Raw genomic sequence first — 3132 nt, forward strand, 5'->3', positions numbered from 1 at the left:
TAAATGGCCTTGGGCTTGTAGAGAAATGTCTGCTCAGCTAGATTAAAGGAGGTGTGTTGCACTTCAAAGTACCTGCTCTACCTTGAGGGGTATCTGTTCGATAACCCTGACCTATAAGTTATGTTAAACATCTGCCATTGTATCTTTTGTCCTGTAAAGTCAAGTCACTGTTTAATGTCAGAATGTGCCTGCAAGGGTGAACAAGAATGCTTATAAGGCTGTCTCTACTTCAGTTGGGCACAGAAGCATGCCAGAGTCCTACTGGAGGTCCGTCCCGGCCATGTAAACCATCTAGGCTGGTAAGAATAAATTATTTCTAAATTATGAATTACTCTGGCCGTCTTGAATTTTATTGCCTGGGCTATTTCACTAGAAGTCTTTTTCCTTTTCTGGGTCATCATGATTAGGAGGGAGGGATGATGTCCCCTACCAGAACAATTAGTAACTGAGGCAGAACAATTTAGGGAAACCAAGGCAGGACAATTTAGGGCAACTGAGTCAGGACAGTAAAAGGGAACTGTGGCACAACAATATATACTACCTATATTATCAAGGAAGACCATCTCATCAACTGTGATGGATTTAGCCTGTCTCAATAACATGGTAATTGAGACAATTCCAATAGACTTTGGAATGGAAAATCCCATCTACAGCCAGTGAAAGAATTAGGGAGACTAAATATGGTTCAAAGCATAATATTTTCACCTTTTTTTGTTTGTTTTTTTGTTTTCCTTTCCCAAGTTTTTCCCCGCTTTGGTCTGATTTTTTTTTTTTTTTGCACAACATAATAAGTTCAGAAATAGGTTTAAGAAGATTGTACATGTATGACCTGTATTGCTTGCAGTCTTGAGGAGGAAAGGGAAGGGAGGGAGAAAAAAAAAATTTGGAATATAAAATTTCATAAAGATGAATGTTGAAGATTATCTTTACATGTATTTAGAAAAATAAAATACTATTAAGAATAAAGATTTGGTGATTTTAATCACCAAAACAAAGCCATCTCTCTTACAGGACTAAATTTGGGACTGCCTTTGGCTATAGGTGCTGGAAAACCAACTTGACTAAATTCAAGTTCTGTGAATTCTATCTTACAGAGGAAAGCTATGACTTGGATAATAATCAAAATGTTGGTATTATTTTATATAACTAAACAAAGAATATAATGTAATAATACTGCTATTCTAATCAATCCTCAAACAGCCTTATTTGTGATGGAGATATAATCTTCATTTTAAGATGAAGAAAATGAAGTCCACAGGGGGTAAAGTGACTTAATTATTCCTAGCCACAGAATTTGGAATTTAGGGCTGGAAGGAACTTTCAAACTCATTTAGTTCAAGTGCCTTATATACAGAGGAAGAAACTGAGACTCAGAGAGGCAAAAGATTTCTGGGCTTCCAACCAGGGCTTCTAGCAAAAGCATCTGGTTCTTCTGATCTCTCCATTATACCAACTGCTTCCCTAACTGAATCAGATAATTTTAAAAAACTTTGGATTTAAGTTTCAAAATTCATTATTATTTTTAGTGGGCCCCAAAGTAGTTCCTTGATGACTTAATGTAGAATTAGGAAGTCTCTAATAATATAATCTAAGAACCTGTATTTGGTCCTATTTTGTTTAAAATTTCTTATTAATGACTTTTGTAAAGGCAGAGGTGGACTGGCAAAAATTAGGTAGTTTGGAGGGATATCTGAATATATCGGATGACAATGTCAGGATCTAAAAAGTTCTGGGCAGACTGGAACTTAGAATTAAATCTAGCAGTGAAGGGCAATGGAAAGTGAGCACCACTTATCTGTGTGACTTTGGATAAGTAATTTAACCTCTCTGAGTTGAATTTCCTTATCTATGAAATGAGGTGGGAGAATGAACCAGATAATGTCTAAAGTTCCTCATAGGGTTAAATCTATGATAGCATTTTTTAGGGTAACATTGTATTCTTGGATTCAGAAAATACTACAAAACAAAGATAGGGGTAGGACTAGATAGCAATTAATTTATAAAAGAGTTGAGGAGGGAGCTTATATACAACTAAAAGTCTTTTTAAATGAATGCAAAAAATCGTCTTTACATGTAATTGGGAAAAATATTTTTAAAAAGAGGTGAAGATTTCAGTGGACTTTTGAGAACTATGAAAAGTCAGTGTGATATAAAAGTCAAATAGCCCACTGTGGTTTTAGAATGCCTTGAGAACCATGATACTCAAAATTAGCATTCCAAAGTTATGCTCTCTTCCTCTCAATTACACCATCTAGAGTTCTTTGGAGTTAATTCTGGGCAACACATTTTAGAGAAAATGTTGATAAATTGGAAACCATCCACCTAAATGATAAAGGACATTGAAATTAAACCCGAAGAAATCAAGTAGAAGGAATTGGGCAAGTTAAGTCTAGAGAATCCTTAGGAACTGCACTTTATTATCCATTTTCAAGTATTTGAAGGGCTATTAAGGAAGAGGGTTGAATATTCTCCTTGGACTTAGAGCAGCGAAGCAGGTGCTCCCAAGAGACAGAAGCTGCAAAAGGGCAGATTTAGAGCTAGTGGGAAAGGTAGAGAGTGGCTCCCTCTTGCTGGCGGTGTTAAGAGCAACAGTTGGGCAACACTTGTCTGGCAGTCTGTCAAAGCCAGTCTCATTCACTTTGGGGTTGGACTGGATGGTCTCCGAAGTCCCTTCCAACTTTGGGATTCTATGATATTTGTTTTCACCAGAACTTCCTTGTTCCTTGTGGCTAGCTTTAGTTGAGATTAAAATATTTGCATTCCCAAAGCATCTGACAGTTGGAAGAGAACTAGCAAGCAAGTACAGTAGCAAGGGAAAGCCAAGTCAGAGTTGTGCTTTAATTGGCAGGGGGAACTCCAGCGGAGGAAAAGCCTTCTAGCAATGCAGATCCGCTCCTCCTCGGCAATTTAGATTCTATTAACACGTGATGTTTCCTCCCAGAGAGTTCTCCATAGCAATTAAATCACAGATCTGGTCCAAATCTGTTCCTGTCTATCTTCCTCCCCCCTCTTTTTCTCCCTCTTTTCTCCCTCATCCCTCCCCAGTCCTCTCTCTCTGTCTATCTTTTTCAGGAGGAGCTGTACTTTATCTTTATTTTCCACTTCTAATGTTCGTAAAGTGTTTAATTTAGA

The sequence above is a fragment of the Antechinus flavipes genome, chromosome 1 (assembly GCF_016432865.1).
Source record: "Antechinus flavipes isolate AdamAnt ecotype Samford, QLD, Australia chromosome 1, AdamAnt_v2, whole genome shotgun sequence".
NCBI lineage: Eukaryota > Metazoa > Chordata > Mammalia > Dasyuromorphia > Dasyuridae > Antechinus > Antechinus flavipes.